A 19,268-nucleotide genomic window follows, 5' to 3' on the forward strand; every position below is an offset into this window, starting at 1 on the left:
TGTTGTTTATTTTCTTGAAGAGTTCATGGAAGATCACATCCGCATCATCTTGAGAAAAGTACACGATGATAAAATGTGCTTGGAGTGGACGCATGACATAACACCAAAAGCAATTCATGCAGTCACCGGTTTCTGCAACATTGGTGAGGTATCAGCCCTTAGGAAAGTCATCAAGACTGAAATGACTAAGCTCACTAGTTCTCTGAGTGACCAAAGGGGAATGACTGTCATTCCCATCAAGGATGACTTGGTTAAGTATGCCTATATGGTGATCAGCTACATAGTGTTTTATTCGAGCTGAATAAACTCTGTCCCTGCTGCTGCGGTGAATGTTGCATACAGAATGATTCAGGAAGACACCTCTTTTGATTTGTGTACCTATTTGCAAAAACAACTTCTATTGAACCTAAAGTCCATCAAACAAGATAGTGCTCTGAGGTTCAGATTTGGACAACTTTTGGTCAGCCTATTTTTCTACTTCCAAGGCTATTTCCCTAGAGTTGGTGATATTCAATGGTCTGCTGACCAACCGGTCACTAAACAAATTAGGGAAAGTCTCCAAGTGGTGGGAACCGGATATCCTGAAGTCTTGAATAAATACTTTGATGAATTCAAGCGTAAGATGAGTTAGAGGATGAGGATATCTGGAGATATTGTTAAGAAATATGAAGAGGACATCTGCTTTACCATAAAAGTAGATGAATGTATAATGGAAGTGGTAGAGCCCAGAAAGGAAAAAGTAGAACCTATGGGATATGAGGTGATGTATGACATGTTGGATGGGTATGCCTCTACCTTGATTGCCTCTCCTTTAGATGCAAAGAAAAAGTGAACCGACACCTACTTGGAAAGGGTAACACTGGTTGAATAACCTTCAATGAAAAAGGGAAAGTCAGTGCCATCAGTATTGGCACCGGTTACCTCAGCCAGCCCAAAAGTGACCAAGCGGTCACCTGCCAAGAAGAAACCTGCCTAAGAAAACCAAACAATCAAGAAAGAAGGCTAAGTCTACCTATACTGCACCTGCATCATCAACACCGGTAAATATAGACATCTCTTCTTACAAGCCTATGACACATTGCCAAAGGACTTTAAAGAATATTAAGAGAAAGGTGCTTGATGACTTGAAAGAGTATTTTGATAATTATTCTGATAATGAGAAGGAAGAAGTAGAACAAGAAATGATAAAATATCTATGTATGAATGACCGGTCACCATCTGAAATTAGATCAGTGACACCTGATTCTTTGTACAATTCTTTGGACAATAAATGGCGCATTGCCATTGAGAAAGAACAAGAAATAAGGGAGAAAGTATTTTCTTAGTACTTTCCTGAAGCCTCCAATTTTAGATTATTTCAGATTATGGACAAAAATAACGGTCTCTTCTTCATGAGAAGGAGAAGACTCAAGCTGCTAGAAGGCAAAACCTCTGAAGTGGAGAAGGACACTCATCTTCATGCCAAAGCTATTGTCTAGTTGCATCAAGTGTCTAAGGCCAACAAGAAGGCTGAACAAGAACCTTACCAATCCTCAGCCAAACCAGATGAGGTATTTGATGGTGAAGGAGAAAGAGTTACAGAACAAGTGGATACTATTGATGTTGATGCATTGGATGGTGAAGATTTCACTCCAGATGTAGAGAAGGAAAAGGCTGATAAGGAAAAAGAAGAGAAGGAAAAACTGGACAAAGAAAAGGCTAATAAGGAAAAAGCAGAGAAGGAAAAACTGGACAAAGAAAAGGTTGATAAGGAGAAAGTGGAGAAAGAGGAAGAGAAAAAGAAAGAAGAAGACAAGAGGAAACAAGAAGAGGAGAAGAGGAAAGAAGAGGAGAAGAGGAAAGAAGAGGAGAAGAGGAAAGAAGATGAGAAGAGGAGAAGAAGAGAAGAAGAAGAAAAAGGAGGAAGAAAAGAAGAAGTGGGAAGAAGATAAGAAGAAGGAAGAACAAAGGAAAGAAGAAGCAGAAAAGAAAATAGCCGCAGAGAAGGAGGAAATAGAGAAAGCAAAACAAGCAGGGACTCCAAAGGCAACCGGTGGTCAAGACAAACCGGTTGACATCACCAACCCTGTCAACCTCCAATCTGCAGATGAATCGGAGCTGTTGCAAAGCATAAAGATTGCACAGGAAAGATTGGAAACATTGAGGAGGAAAAAGGAATAGGATGTTATTCAAACTGTGGTTGACACTCTCACCAATTTGATTCTAGTTACTAACCTTCCCAGTATAGATTCCTCTTTGTCAAAGCTGAAACTTCTATCTACTATTGTAGAGGACCAGGTTCAATGTCTGGAAGATGTTGCTGAAGAAAATGCCAAGAAGAAGCATCAAAAGGAACTAAACACTTCCTTGCTCAAGAAACTGAATGAGCTCTGGTTTCAACTTCAGAAACAACAGAAGGATATAAGAGATGCTATGGATGAGGGAAAACTACTATTGAGCAAAATCAACCAACCCCATCTATTTTGCGATGATGTGCTCACACAAAAGGATAAACTCCAATTAGATCTACAGATGTACATAAGCAACTTCAAGACTCCATATGATTCTTTCACTACATATGGGAAAATAGTCTACTGGTACCAGCTTCAGTCTGCCAGGATAGAGTTAGAGGTCAGCAACTGGTCAAGAGATTTGCAGAAACTTCAACTGGTCTTATTTCTCAAACTGCAAATTCTTCAGAAGTGCTTTCTCAATCTGGAAGCCCTAATGGTAACTCAAGAGATGAGTACTATTGATTCCATGGAAGAACAAGTATCTCAGATGCAGACAGAAAGTGAGGTTGCTACCTCATTACTTAAGTCATGGTCATTAGACATGAAGACTTTTTTGCAGGATTTTAAATCGGTTTTTGACAAGCTTCATTCCTTATTTTCATAAACATTTACTCCATTTTTATGTTAATGAGAAACAGGGGTTATTTTTTAGTACTTTGTTATTGTTGGCAAAGGGGGAGTAGTATTTAAAATTTTGGTGAATGTTATGTATACTTTCATGTTACCAGTTTAAGGGAGTAGTATATATTGTAATTTCTACAAAAGGGATAGTGTATATGCTTAGGGGGAGTAATTTTGCATATGGCATATTTTTGTTGTAAAAACACTTAGATGTCAAAATTTTCCTAAGTGTTGCCATCAATGCCAAAGGGGGAGATTGTTGGCATTTTGACGATGTTGTGATTATCATTGATGGACACACACTTTCTTTGTGTACACTTTCTTGATGTATGAGTTATGCTCAACCAGTATTATGTATTATAGTCTTTAGACTATCGATGTTTTGCAGAAGATGTTCCCTAGTCACAAACTGACTAAAGACCTAAAGCAGTATGAAGACCTCAAGCGGTTCAAGGATCTCAAGCGGTACGAAGGAACAAAGCGGTAGTTAACATTTTTCTAGTCTTCACTTTTGACAACCGGTAATCGGTAAATTGTATAAACCGGTATTACTCTGTGATGAGTTACCAACTAGTATTTCTTTGATGAGTTATCATCCACCGATACTTTGGTAGTGATTTTGTGTCGTGTTACCAAATGTGTCCAAATGCACTGAACCTAGGAACTTTTAATGTAATCCTATTGGACTGACATGAAATCAGACTCCTTTATAAGGACATCATGTCTAGGGTTTTATATAATGAGATTTTGTATGTGCGATCATAGAAAAGAAGAATAGGTCTATGTGAAGAGTAGGAGTGTGGAGATATTGAAGACTTAAGTAATGTTGAAATGCATTAACAATGAGCTATCATGGATCTAACCAAGCATACTATGCTAGTATCTAGATCACTCACTTGTTGATTACTCACATCTTTGACAAGTTTGAAACCCTTAACCGGGTAGGCCTAGCAAAGCCTTTGTAAATCCTCTAACAAGGTGGTTCACAACTGTGAATCTGAAATCCTCTCACAATGTAGTCTTTAACAGGACTTATCTCCTAATAGAGATCTAGATTCCTAACAGGATTTGTTCTGGTGAAGAACATTGTATGACCTTAACCAATCTGGTTTCTATTCTGTAGATAGTTACTTGTGAGTTTCTGCTCACCGTGGTTTTTCCCATTTGGGTTTCCACATCAAAAATTCTTGTGTTATGGTGATTGTGCTCTTGTGGGTGAATGCTTTGTTTTCTATTTGGTTTGCATTTATCTTAACTGGTTTATTTGTAAATCTGTCATACCGGTTATCTGCTAAACTATTTAAGGGTTTGAGTTCAGTGTTTTTTGGTATACTAATTCACCCCCCCTCTTAGTATTCATCAATAGGATCCTTCCTTCATCATCACAGACCACACATCCCACACCTAAAATCCCTAGATTACCTTTTGAATCTCCATCAAAATTTATTTTCACCCACCCCTTCTCTAGTTTTGACCACTTTACTGTCTCTCCATTCAAAGGGTCAATTAAAGGATTAACCCTAGGGAACCCATGAATAGGTTGAATTATTGTTATTTTAGCATTATATTATTTTAATTTTTTTTTTGTAATATTAACAATCAATCACACTTTAATAAAATAATATTAATAATTATAATATACTTGTGTGATAAAAAAATGTGTGTGCAAATATGAATGATTAAAAACTAATTAATTAACCAAGCAAACACAAATAAATAAAACACCCCAAGTTAAGAACATTAAAACAAAAGCTAAATTCGAAATGATATAAGCAAATGCAAACAAGAATTTGCTCCAGTTTGAGAGGTCTTCGATTTAATGTGTGCTTGATGACGTCTGAGATGCTCAATTATGCTCCATGATATCTGACGCAAAGGTGATTTGATGAAAAATGATGTGTGAGATGGGTGATGATAACAATATGAATGCAAAATAATGGATCCATTGCTAAGAAAATAAAGGGTTTAAATAGGAAATGGGATGGAGATGAAGGTACCTAAAAATAAGACACTTGTCCTCAAAGAGGGTAGTTGGCAAGCCATTTGGAATGGGATTCCACACTTGTCCTCAAAGTGGCTCAATAAGAAATGACAAGTGTCCCCAATTGGGACACATGTCTTGGAAGGGAATGACATGTATATTTTGGGCAATAACAACCAAAAAATGGATATTTTCCAATATTTGGAAAATAGGGAATGTGCACACACATGTGAGGGGAGGTGGTTAAAAGACAGTAAGGCTGGGTAGATGGATAAGGTTAGTTAGAACCCCTGGGTTAGGATAGGATGAGGGTTAGATGGGGGGTTCAGGTTAGGAGACATGTGGAGAATTAATTAATTTAATTAATTAATTCATGAATTGGAGGAAAAGGACAAACTAAAATAAAATAGAATAATTAGATTGTTCTATTTAGTAGAAGAAAAGTTTAAGGGATTAATTAATTAAAAGATTAATAAATTAATGGGGCATGGCCTTAGTAATTAAATTAATTTAGCTAGAGGGGATGGGGTGTAACATGTAATTAAATAATATGAATTATTTTAATTAATGCGAGCGACTAAGGGAATTAAATTTGATTAAATTAATTAGTCAAATTTAAGTGTCTACAATACTATAAATATTATAATGAAAATATACATTTTTCATAAAAATATAATCCTAATTTAACTAACAAAACTATATAATTATAATGATAAAAGTAATGCTAAACTTAATCCTTAATTATTAGTGTAAGATTATACTATTTTAATTATATATATAATATTAATTATAAAATAAGTATTAATAATTATAAAGTTGTATAGTATTAAAGCTAGAGTGAAAATAGGTATTTTTTCAATGACTAAATGAAAAAAAACATTTTTTTTATTGAAAGTTATTAATATGCTTTTTATATATTAAAATAATAAAATATATAATTATGACTTTCAAAAATCATTAAAAAATAATATACAAAATTATAATAATTATAAAGAACACACAAAATAATTGAGTTTATTTTTTAATAAAATATTTATTGTGTAATGTTTGTAATGAAATTGTTAATTATTTATTCAAGTTTTTTTTTAATTTAATTAAAATAACGTGAACCAAAATCCCTAGCTAATTTTCATTAATATTTTAAAATTATATTATTATGTTGAAGGCCTATTATACTAGGTAAGTGTACCAAGATGGTAAACAAAATGGGGGGTATAAGTGGCCACTTTTTTTTTTGAAATCAGCTAAACTTGAATTTAGAGGAGCAATTTGAGACTCAAAATTTGAAGATAGCCAAAGAACATAAAATGTAGAACTTTGAATCTAGTTTCCAAACTACTAATTTTTTTCAAAATTACATAATATTAAGGGGTCAAATCTTTTGTGCACACCATAACATAGTGTCTAACGTGTGCATCAAAAAAGTTATAGTTTTATTTAGTATTTTGAAAAACCCTTTGGTAGAAGGATAGTTAAGAGTGAGCATTAGAACTTTTGTATTTTTTGGTAATTTTTTTACGAGTATTTTTTTAAAGATTTTTTGAAGTGGATGTATTCTGAAAATCGGGTACTTGTCCGTGCACGTCACATAAATTGCACCAAAATAATCAAAAAATAATTTTTTTGAAGTGTAAAGAATGAATTGTAGAACAACAATATATAATTTGTTTCTAATTTGGACAAGTAGTTCAAAAGTTATTAAAAAATGGTACATGTCTATCTCAAAGAACTTTGGAGACATTGGTAAGAGAAATAAAAAATTAATATGTTAATGTTGTTCAAATTTTAAAAAAATTATATGCTTAGAAAGCTCAAAAGATGTGTGAAATTTTGGTGGCAATTTTACAAATACCTACTTGATAACGTGTAAACCTAATGATGAGGAAGTTGAGAAATCGGATTTGAAGAAGAAAACACATAAAAAGGAGGCAAATGAAACACCCAAGCCTCAACTTTTCTATCCAAGGCTAATTACAAGCTATAATCTGATTGAGCTTTTATTTTTAAATAAACCGATTGGGATTTTATTTTTTTTATAACCCATTCAAGGTTTTATTTGTTTAGAAACCTGATCAAGCTTTTTACTCATTAAAAATCCAATCGGGTTATGTTCATTTATATTCATAAATGTAAACATACATATATTCATAAATGTAAACATGCATATATTCATATATAGTTTCATATATGTAGACATACATGTATTCATATACGTAGATATAAATATACTCATATAGTAGATATACATTTATTCATATATGTATACATACATATATTCATATATCTATATCTATCTATCTCTCTCTCTCCCTCCACTCCCTTCCTTCTTTCTCTCTCACTCAACCTCTCTCTCCCTCTATATCCTTTTATCTCTCTCAACTGCTCACTCTCTCCCTCTCCCTCTCCCTCTCCTGCTCTCTATCTCTTTCTCTCTCAACCCCCCTTCTCTTTGTCTCTCCCCCTCTCTCCATCTTAGTCAACCTTGTTGGACATTGTTGCTACTAGAATATGTTGTTGTCATTGATGTCAACATATTCCTGCTCCGGTGATTGTAGATTGATTTATTGGGATCATGGTTTGGTGTATGGAGTATTTATAGTGTTATTATATCGTTTTGTATTGGTTTTGGTGATCCAAGAAGCTTAATTGATTATATTATATGATCTGGTTTGCAGTTTGTTTCTCTGATCAGTGCTTTACAGAGTTCAATATTTCCTCTAGTATATTCTGGTGTGATAAGATCTTGATCTAATATTTTGGGAGATTGTTTGGGATGTTAATGTGTATCTTCATTGCAGATGGTTCATGATTTGGTGCTCCACAAGTTATCTTTCCTTTTGATAGTTGTTGTTGTTTGAGTGTTCTTGAGTTCCACATGTTGATCGATGAAGATTTGATAAGTGGTGTTGGTGCAGCTGTTACTGATCAATCTAGCATTCTTGTTGGTTTTTCCTAAATGTGTCCTATTTGTTTTTATGATCCGCATTGATCATTGTGTGATTTATTGGTGATTTTATTGATCTGGTGATGTTCTTTGTGTTATGTGGTATTCCTGATAGTGTAGTTTGTTGCGGTTGATCTTGGCATGATTTTTCAGTGGTGTTGCATATTTGGAGATTTGGTTTAGGTCCATGTTATGCCATGTATATCATTATATTGGTCCAGTGGTTGATCTTTGTATTGTGTGATGTAATTTTGTAATTGTGAGTTGAGGGTTTAGCCGACCTTATTGTCAAGGTTGATGAATTATATAAATAGGTGATATAGTCATGTAATTTAGGTGTAGAGGTTGTGTCTGCATTATCAGAGAGTGGTGTATGTGCGAACAAGGATTCATCTTTTCATGTGGTGTATTGAGCATAGATTGGTGTTGTAGAATAGATAAAAGTGCTTAATTGAAACTATCATCAGGCATTAGCAGATGTTATTATTGTAATTCTTTTCTTTTAGATTGTAGTTTGAATCTTGTTGTAAGCCAGTGAGACTTCCCCAAGGGTTGTAGCCTTCTGGGTTATTGTATATTGAGTTGTGAGCTCTAGGCGGTGTGCCTAAATGTTAGTGCATTCCCCATTATAATTATTTTCACATACTACTGTAGAGTATCATCTTATTGTGGGTAGGTTCCCACCATGGTTTTTCCCTTAACTAGATTTTCCACGTCAAAATATTGGTGTGTGTTGTGTTATCAATTTTCTTATCTTTGTTGTTGTTGCAGTTTATAACATTTGTATTTGTGGTTGAGTTTGACAATCCGGTAGAAAACCGATTCACCCCCCCTCTCAGTGTTCCTTCATTGTTGTTGCCAACAATTGGTATCAGAGCTAGATCCTCTAGAAGAAGCTTAACCATTTGAGGAGATATGGGATGACAACTAGAAGCGGAAGTGTTATCTTTAAGAAGGAGAGTCTGAGATTTAATGGAAGTAACTATATCTATTGTTGCTTCTAGATTTGATTGTGTTACTTTTTTTGCATCAACATTTGGATCACACTCTGTGATCCATCATCAGGATGAAATAGAATGTCAAGATATGAAAGTATGCCCATAACTCATTGTTAGTTAGATCCTCTTCTCTTTGATGCCTTACCATAGCTCTCATTAGAGTTTGGTTACTCATCTTCAATGCTTTACTTGTCTTTCTAATGAGGTGAGCTTTCTTAGTTTGAGTGCTTACAATTATGGATGTAATGACACATCATGTGGCATTACTATCTTTTGTGCATGAGTTAGAATCCACACTATCATATGCACTCATTAGATTCTTCACAATATATTTGTCATTTGATTCACTCAATTTTCTTAGCCCAAAAATATTCATTATGGACCTTTTTAATTTCAGATTTCTTATCATTTCAACAAATAGTTGACATCTTCTCGTCTCATTTAAAGGCTCAAAAAATAATTTCCATATTTGGTTAGCATGTCTTTGACAAGTATGCTTTGGAATCTTATCATACATCAGTTTCAAAATGTTAGCATCAATATCAATCAAATACTTAGGCTTTCTATGCAAAACTCTAGGAGGTGTTCTCAAACTTTGAGATGCCTCAACATTAGGAATGTAAAACATTAGGGATAGATGGCATACATTCAACCGGAGATGAAAATTATAACATACCTTGAAATTGAGGTGTACAAGATGGTGTAACTCCAACACTTGATGTTATTCATGATGTAGTTTCAATGTCAAGTGTCATAGAGGGAGTGAATTCAATATGAGATGTTGTAGATGCCAATGGTGTGCCAGTAACATGAGATGTAAGAGATGGTGTGCTTTCAACTTGAGATATAAGAGATGGTGTGTCTTCAAGTTGAGATGTAAGAGATGGCATGCCTTCAACTTCAATTGTGGTAGATGACACACTCTCAACCTTGGGACTCAATTGTCTCATTGCATGAAGGATTTGCATCCATTGCCTTTGTGTGGCCAGTTCTGTCTCTCTTAGATTGGATGGATATTTCATGTTCCTCTTCAATTGGAACCTCTTCTTTTATGGTATTCAATTTCCCTGCTTTGTGAATTTCCCTCATTCCTTCTCTTTCCTTTGCATTCTTAGCTTCATGCTCTCTCGGTGTTACATTCTTAAATCGTTTCCTTGGCATGATGATTTCTACATGTACCTGTACATGCAAATACAAGAGAATGAAGTTAGTTCATAAAGAGAGTTCAAGAGGCGTAAGAAGGGGCAGTCCTAATGCATCTATTATTGTCTTAATGAATTTAGGGCAGTCCTAATGCATCTATGACTGTCCTAATGAAGTTAGGGTGGTCCTAATGAATCTATGACTATCCTAATGAAGTTAGGGCAGTCCTAATGCATCTATGATTGTCCTAATGATGTTAGGGAAGTCCTAATGAAATAAGGTTTGTTTAATTTAATAAAGGTTGATTCAATTTAAGCAAGGATGATTCAAGTTAAGAACATGGTCGGTTGTCCATTTCATTATTGTTGAAATTGGTCACATTAACTAGGAACATGGTAACATAATCATATTAAAGTCAAACCTAAACATAAATTATAAAAAATGAACAAATAAAATGGACATTACAAATGGATATGTTAATATGGATATTACAAATTGCAAATTATTCATATGTTAAAATGGATATATGAAATTTCAAATTTAGTTTTAAACTACTCAAAAAATAAATTTCTTATGCAACATCCTTCAAATTCAATGTTAAATATAATGTAATTCTAATAGGATTAGAACAAATTTTGACAAGAATACTTCTATTCTAAAATTTAAACAAAATAACACTTAAGTATTTAAATTCTGGAAAGATGAAAATATTACCTCAAATCATAAAATTTGATTTAAAAAATTGTATATCTTCCTCTTCTGCATTGTTAAATGAAGAAAAAGGTGGCGGAGAGATGATGAAATATACAAAATAAACTTGAATCAAATGTTGACACCATGGAAAAGCATTTTTTGTCGGATCATGTGTAGAAATCAGACAAAATCAGAGAATGTGGGCTTGAATCATGGATCAAGGGTCCCATTGTAGTGTCCTAAATTGCACCCGGTGTATTTATGACACTTACACATGATGCCTAGTGCATTTATGAAAAATCCATGATCAAAATTATGTTATTTTGGCATCTTCGATTCAAAAGACAAAGTGCCTCAGAATGCCTTAAAAGCCCCTTGGGGCCTACTTTTGGATGGACGGCAGCACGAAGTGCGGATGTGCGCGCGCCACGCTAATCTGGTAGTGAGATAGACACTGGTTGACACATGTCTCTTGACTTGCATTTCATTGTAATGGCTCTTGACACCCCTTTTTGAGTTTAAGAACCCTTCCTAGCTCATTTAGAAGGGTTCCCACTTGGGTTCTTGACTCTTGGACTTTGGTTGCACTCTCACACTCTCATTGTTGTCTTGATCTCTTCATGCTCTTGTACATACACTCTGTCAATGTCAATCTATGATCATCTTGCGGTTTCTCTTACCAACAAATACTATCATGATCTTCTTCATGCTCTTACAATCAACAAGGAGGGGTTTGGCTTCATGCCTTGTCTTCTCTTTAATCTATTTTACTTACATGTAATGAGTCCTTTGTATTGTTGATTGTATCAACTAGGTGCATTCATTATTTCTTACATTTCCAATATCTCTTATATTTAATGCATGCAATAGCGTTTTTCTTCTATTACGCGTAACTTGTTGGACACAATGGATCACTGAGAGGGGGGTGAATCAGTGATTAAAACTATTTTCCTTAAAAAAGAAGAGACCAGTACTATATAAAACAAACTGAGTGCTAACCGGTAACTTAAACGATGAAATAAGAGTGTGTGAAAGGACTTGCTAAAATATTAACATAACACATGCACAAGAATACATCACACAACACCAGATATATACAAGGAAAACCCAATGTGGGAAAAACCTCGGTGAGAATAGCTGCTGGAGATCTTCTGCTCCAATCCAGCCTCAGAATGAATCTTTGATTATAATATTTAGGGCACTAACCCAAGGAGCACCAACCCCTGATTTATGAGCACCAACTCAAAGGAGCACCAACCCCTGCACAATTTATAGGCTACAACCTAAAGGAGCTACAACCCCTGCACTAAGATACAACTTAGTGAAAACAATATAAAACTCAGATATAAAAATGAAATCACTGTTGCAAATGAAGTTTTGCAACCTTACAATATTATCCTCTACTAGTTTCACCCTTACCAGTATGTAATCTCTCCACCTAATCTGCAACTTGACTTTGTTGATGACTTTTCTAAAACCTCTCTCACAATGTCTTCCCTCTCTCAAATCACACTTGATCACTCTTAATCAGGCACAACTTTTGCTAGTTTGTCACCTTTGTGTTCAATGCAGTCTCCACTGGTTGTTCCTGATACTAGTTTACTCTGCTTCTCCTTATTGGTCAATACTTCGCTCATAAACACATTAAGTATTTATATTTTTGGCTCTCAAACACCAATTTCACACTTGTCTTCACTCTGCTGCAGAAACAATCATAGTCTCAAGTCATTATATTTAAACTTGAGATTTCCCGCCAAGAATCAATTCAAACTAGGGGCGGTTAGGATTTCCTTCACCCGACAAAATCTGCATGAGAGTCGATCCATTCTATCTTGGATCGATCACCTGTACTCGAGGAATGCATCTGTACACGTTTTCCATTATCTAATGCATACTTGCTAAAGATAGCAATCTTGTACATGATTTTCTACCTTGAAATCTGTCGACTCATAAAAAGCTCAGCTATTTCCTTCTCGAGATCTTTTTGCAATCTGATTTTTTTGCTTTGATCCAGGTGCCAACTACTCCCTGATCTTTCTTTGTCATTCTTCCTTCCTTGAGCCACATCAGTCAGTTACCATCCTATAATTTTTGGCTATTTCATTAATGTTGACTAGTTGTTTCAACAACCATGTCGATGGAGGCTTCACCAACCTTTGCATGTTTTCCACCTCAGCTCCACATGGCATCACATCGGTCATACACTCATCTCACCAACACAAGGTCAGTTTACACTTGAACATTCAACAAACTCATACTGGTACAAGCCTTTACCTATGAGACCTTCTCCTCCTGGGAATCGATAGTACACACTACACCGGTAGCACATCTTCATCTCTGGTGGTTTGTGATAACTTTAACATTATTCCTCTTCATCATAAATAGGGAGCCAACCTCTAGACTAGTTTATGCTCTACCGATTATCACTCAACATGCTAACACACACATGCATCTCACCTTGTATCGGTGAAGTCACTGATAGACTCAATAACTACTTATCTTCCACCATAATGGTTGACAAGCCTTCATGTTAATCTTCTCAATACCTTATTGGGCTTTCACCATACCAGTTCACTCTTCTTCATACCAAATGACATACCTCTTTCGATAGCTTGCCTGCAATACCAGTTGACATCAATGACAACTCAATGCCAACAATCTCCCACTTTGTCATTGATGTCAACATCTTCTTTTTTGATTTTGGATTTCTCTCCCCCTTTGACAACAATGGCAAAGGGAACCTTAGTCCAACACCAATAATCTCACCCTTGACTGCATCCAGTTAAGACACACTCTCCCCCCAAATCATGCAATCTCCTATACATTTAAGTATTTCTAGATGGTGGGACAACTCCCATATTTTGTCTCAAATACTCAAATGGGCCCAAAGGAAGTGGCTTGGTAAATATGTCAGCAATCTTCTCATCAATTGGAACATATTCTACAATGACCTCCTTGTCTACTACCTTCTCCCTCAAGAAATGATACTTCATTGCAATGTGTTTTGTTCTTGAGTGCATTACTGGATTCTTGGAGATGCTGATTGCACTTGAGTTATCACACCGGATTAGAATAGGTTTTAGAATTTCCACCTATATATCTTTCAGTGTCAGCTTCATCCATAAAACCTGTGAACATCATGTGGCAGCTGCTTTGTACTCTTCCTCAATAGTAGATAGTGACATTGAATCTTTCTTCTTACTGTGCCATGATACTAACTGGTCTCCTAAGTAGAAAGCATATCCACTTGTACTTTTCCGGTCATCAATACTTCCTACCCAATCTGCATCAGTATAAGCCTGCAAAGAGAAGTCTCCTTTCTTTGGATACCACAGACCATAGCTGATAGTTCCTTGTAGATACCTGAAGATTCTTCTAATTGCATTTAAGTGAGATTGTTTATGAGTAGCTTGGAATATTTCTACCATGCAAAAAGCTTTTATAATATCCGGTCTAGATGTTGTTAAATAAAATAAACTACCGATCATATACCTATATAGTGTTTGCTCAACTTCTGGTGATTCATCGAGTTTGCTCAACTTACAACTGGTAACCATTGGAGTATTTACCAGTTTGCTGTCCTCTATTTGAAATTTCTTCAACATGTCTTTCGCATTCTTGGTTTGGGAGATGAAAATTCATTTCTCCTTCTATGAGATTTGCAAACCAAGAAAATAGGACAACTCACCCAACATGGACATCTCAAACTCTATCTTCATCTAATCTACAAATTCTTTGCACATGATGTCCTTGTCTCCACCAAAGATAATATCATCCACATATAAAATGACTATAATCATGTGATCTCCATTTACCTTGATATACAAGTTGTTGTCTGCATTCTTTTTCCAGAATCCTTGCTCTTTCAACTATTTGTCTAACCGGGAATACCATGGTCTGGGATCCTGCTTCAAACCATACAAGGCTTTCTTCAACTAGTATACAAAACTCTCATCTTCATGCAACAAGTACCCTTCTGGCTATTTGTTAGACACCTCTTCTTCAATATTTCCATTGAGAAAATTAGATTTCACATTCATCTGATATACTTTATATCCCTTGTAGGCTAAGAAAGCTAAAAAAAATTTGATTGGCTCTAACCTAGCAACTGGTGCAAAGGTTTCTTCAAAATCAATACCTTCCACTTCAAAATACCCTTTGCAAACTAACCTTTCTTTATGCTGGACTATCTTACCTTCTTCATTCACCTTGTTTTGGTAGACTCATTTGGTACCTATGACATTATTGTCTGTTGGTCTAGTAACAAGTTCCCATGTTTGAGTTTTCTCAATTTGTCTCAATTCTTCATCCATGGCATCTACCCACTTCTCACTTTTGCTAGCATCATCAAAAGTTTTGGACTCTACCTAAGTCATGAGATAAAAATTTACCTACTCACCTTCCTAGGCTAATATCCTTCTAGTCTGCACACCTTCATTCCTATCTCCTATGATCTGTTCTACTGGATGATTCTTCTGCACATACCAGTTGGGGATATTTTTTGGTGCATTTTCTGCCAGTCCATTTTCAGATTATTCTTCATATTCAATATCTGAATCATCAATGTAAGGTACCGGTGCAGATTTTCCTCTATGTGAGTCTTCATCTATTCTCACATTTACACTCTCAACCACCCTTCTCAATCTCTTGTTGTAGCATTTGTAGGATTTACTATTGGTTGAGTGTCCCAAGAAGATTCCTTCATCACTTCGGGAATAAAATTTTCCTAAACCATCAACATCTCTCTTGATGAAACACTTACTTCCAAACACTCTGAAGTGCTTGAGTGATGGTTTCCTTCCATTCCATAACTCATAAGGAGTCATTCTACTGTTCATTCTTAACTATACCCATTTTAAAGTGTAGAAAATAGTCTGAACTACTTCCTTCTAGTATATATCCAGTATGTTGGCCTCATTCAATATAATCCTAGCCATCTCCTTTACTGTTCTATTTTTCCTCTCTACCACCCCCATTTTGTTGAGGTGTCCTTGCAGCTAAATACTGTCTTCGGATTCCATGTTTCTCATAGTAGTCAGCAAATTCATTGGAAGAAAATTCTCCTCCCTGGTCTGATCTTAAGCATTTCAATCGGTGTCCATTTTCATTTTGTACCATCTTCTTGGAAATTTTGAATCTCTCAAATGCTTGTGACTTATCATGTAGGAAGGTTACCCAAGTCATTCTCGAGTAATCATCTATGAAGAACATGAAATACCTTTCTCTAGCCTATGATATTTTCCTTGTTGGCCCACATAAGTCTGTATGTATCAACTCCAAAGGTCTTGAGGTGTTATATTCTTTTGTTTTAAAACTAACCTTTGCTTGCTTACCTTTGACACATTCATCAAAGAATGTGCTTGCCGATTTTATGATCTGAGGTATGTTTCTCACATACCGGTTCTTGCTTACCTTTACTAGATTATCAAAATTCAAATGGCCTAATCTCTGGTGCTACAACCAGCTTTCATCAACATGTCCCATCATGCATTAGGGCTCATACCATTCCTTTAGATTATAGACATTACCCTTTATTCTCTTTCCTTATGCTACCACCTGACCGATACTCTGCTTTCTTATCTAACACACGGTAGAGTCAAATGAGAACTTGTACCCTTTCTCTCACATCTGACTTACAATCAATAGGTTATGCTCCAGTCCTTCAATATAGTACACATCATGAGCCTTGAGCTTGGCATCAATATTCAGTGTATCACTGCCTTTGTTCTTGATGGAGGAGTTGTCACCAAACTAGACTGAACCACCATTCCAATCATCAAGCTTGATGAACTTTTTCTTGTCTCTAGACATGTGATTTGAGCAACAACTATCAACTACCCATAAATTCCCCTTTTCAACATGTAGAGAAGTCTACACAATCAAGCTGGACTCTATCTTGTTTTTCTCCTTCTCTACCCAAACCAATTTCTCGTCTTTCTTTCTCTCTTTTATCACCTTGTGTTATGGTTCTATTTCTAACTTCTCATCCAATACTATTTTATTTTGCTTGTTGGTCCTCAACTTATAATACCTTGCTATGTGACTAAAATTTTGACACTTATAACATTTCACATTAGCACTCTAAGATGTATTTAATGCATTTTTGTAGGACTTTTGCATATTACTCCTACATTCATAACTCTTGTCACCAAACTCATTGTAGTTATAACATGTGACATTTGTACTTTGTAATACAGAAAATGATTTTCTACTCTCAAAATTAGGGTTGACATTCATTTTCCTACAATATTCCATTCTATGATTGAACTTATTACACCGGTGACAATAACCATGAAAATTTGAAACATAGCAGTTAGGTTGTCTTGATCTTGCAAATGACTGCCTCACTAGGGGTCTTCCTTTCATGCTTCTAATTCTTGTGAATCCTTCATGATCAACACTTGCATTTATCCTTGGATGTTCATGTCGATGTATTGAGTATGGTCTTCGGTTCATTGATTGAGTATACTAGTTTGTGTGGCAGTTTCTAGCAGCATCTGCATATGTCTTCTTGCTGGTATCCTTGCTTACCGTAAATGTCTTCTTCTCTTCACTTGCATTTAAAGAAGTGAATTGTATTTCCTTATCGAATGTGTCTTTTCTTTTTGAACGTTGACCTTCTTGAAAACCTAAGCCACCAGTATCTTTGGATTGCTTATGTTTGCTCAGCATCTTGTCCAGGGCTACAACGTTGCCTTTATATTTGCTTCTCAATTTTATTTCTTCCTAACTTTTCTCTAAGTCCTTCTGGAGTTTCACTATTTTTGCTTCTAAATTCTTATGTTCCTTTCCTTTTTCACTCAGACCGGTACTAGGAACTTCACACATCCTCTTGGCCTCTTCCAACTGGAGTTTTAGATCTGCAATAGTTTTCTCGGACTCTTCAAGAGATTGTTCCAACAACTCTTGTTCTTCAACTACAACTATTTTTACCTTCTTCAAATCTCTTCATGTTTTCTTTAGCTCATCTAAGGCACTAATAAGTTCTGCTTCAAGGTCAACTTCTCCTTCTTGCTCTTCCCCTTTTGCTTCTTCAGGTACCGAAACCTCTTGAGCCTTGAAAAGGTTTGCTCTGACTTCATCTCCGCTGCAACAGTCTTTTGAGGTACTTTCCTCATCTGTGGTATCATTTTCATGAGTGTAAAGACTGCTCTGCTTCTGGTAGCCTCTTCTACCATGCCGGTAGACATTCTTCTTCCTATCCTTACTATATGATCTGCTACCACTTGATTGATCATCTTCATTCTTATCACCAAAAGGACATTTAGCAGCAAAATGTCCTTTCTATAGTTGAAGCATTTCAAAGGCAACTTGCCTTTGTATTTGCCTGAACCTATCTTGAGTCTTCTGAAATTTTTTTCCATGATGTCATCAAAGTCTTAACCAATTGCATCATGAGAAAAATCATCTTTTCCTTTTCTTGATGTCTTGAATGCAGTTTCTTTCTTCATAGCATCAATATCATCACTTCTCATCTCATAAGCAGTTAGGGAGCCATACAACTCATCTATTGTAAAGAATTTTAGATCTTTTGCTTCTTCTATTTTTGAGACCTTGGTATCATACTTAGATGTAACAGATCTAAGTACTTTAATAACTACCACCTCATCTTTTATTTCTTCTTCAAGCACTCTAATGGTGTTTGTTGTTTCATCAATCCTTTGGAGATAGTCAGCAATCTTCTCTTCATCTATCATCTTCAAACCCTCAAGTTGTGCTCTCAATGTCTACAACTTGGCTTCCTTGACCTTAGCATCACCTTCAAATATCTTCTGCAACTTATCACAAGTTTCCTTGGCAGAAGAGTAGTGAATAACTTTGACAAACTCATTATCAGACAACCCACTAAGAATGGCATTGTTATCTTTAGCATTGTTCTCATATTTCCTCTTAGCATTTGGATCAGTAGGGGGATTATTAGGGGTTGTATACCCATTCATAACTGACATCCATACATCACAGCCTAGAGAGGAGAAATATTTTTCCATTCTTCTACACCAAAAGGCAAAGTTGACACCATCAAACATAGGAGATTTTGAGGAGGGGGATTCATTTCTTGCCATTGTGAACACTTAATAGGATCTACCCAAGATAGAGAATGATTTTGACAAAATAGGGTATCTACTCTCTGATACTAATTGTTGGACACAATGGATCACTGAGCGGGGGGTGAATTAGTGATTTAAAATGTTTTCCTTTAAAAAGAAGATACCAGTAATATATAAAACAAACTAAGTGCTAACCGGTAACTTAAAAAATACAAGACGAGTGTGTGAAAGGACTTGCTAAAACATTAACATAACACATGCACAAGTATACATCACACAACACCAGATATATATGAGGAAAACCCAATGTGGGAAAAACCTTGATGAGAATAGTTGTTGGAGATCTTCTGCTCCAATCCAACCTCACAATGAATCTCTGATTACAATATTTAGGGCACTAACCCAAGGAGCACCAACCCCTGATTTATGAGCACCAACCCCTGCATAATTTATAGGCTACAACCTAAAGGAGCTACAACCCCTGCACTAAGCTACAACTTAATGAAAACAATATAAAACTCAGATATACAAGTGAAATCACTATTGCAAATGAAGTTTTGCAACCTT

This window comes from Cryptomeria japonica, chromosome 10 (genome assembly GCF_030272615.1).
Source record: "Cryptomeria japonica chromosome 10, Sugi_1.0, whole genome shotgun sequence".
NCBI lineage: Eukaryota > Viridiplantae > Streptophyta > Pinopsida > Cupressales > Cupressaceae > Cryptomeria > Cryptomeria japonica.